This window comes from Brachycentrus maculatus, unplaced genomic scaffold (genome assembly GCF_059751285.1).
Source record: "Brachycentrus maculatus isolate JH-2025_06_01 unplaced genomic scaffold, ASM5975128v1 h1tg000115l, whole genome shotgun sequence".
Classification (NCBI taxonomy): Eukaryota; Metazoa; Arthropoda; class Insecta; order Trichoptera; family Brachycentridae; genus Brachycentrus; species Brachycentrus maculatus.
In genome coordinates this window covers 88,130-88,635 of record NW_028280868.1, presented here as the reverse complement: position 1 = coordinate 88,635, position 506 = coordinate 88,130, and positions in this window count along the sequence as shown.

Genomic DNA, 506 nt, shown 5'->3' with positions numbered 1-506 from the left:
CTTCTAACTTTGATTCAATAAATATGTATTTTTAGTTGGTTAAGATAGTCCGATGATTCTTTCATACACGACTTTCCCTGCCATTCTCTTCTACTTGCTGTTAAGTGTATTAAAAAACTGCAGTTTTGGTCAGTTTGAATATTTTCGGATAGTAGCTACCACTTTTAATTTTTTTACAAGAGTACTTTACTCACTTGTGCACTTAAATACTTACCGATAGCCAGGCATTTGTCAAAAACTGAAATGTAGAATTTTCATTGTCCAGAATGTATACGCATTAGTAGGTGCTAACAACGCCTTAATGTCTCGTGCGACGGGCACCCTTAGAACAATAATATTTTGCGAAATAACGAAAATTTTACTACGGCATCTTATCAGCATTATGGCTGTATGTTCATCAACATTTATGATTCAATTTTCCGTTATGGCGCGGGGTTCTGTGGAAATGAAATAGGTGGGGGGCGGTCGAGAGAGGGAGCAGTATAGAGCGGGAGAGCACGAACGCC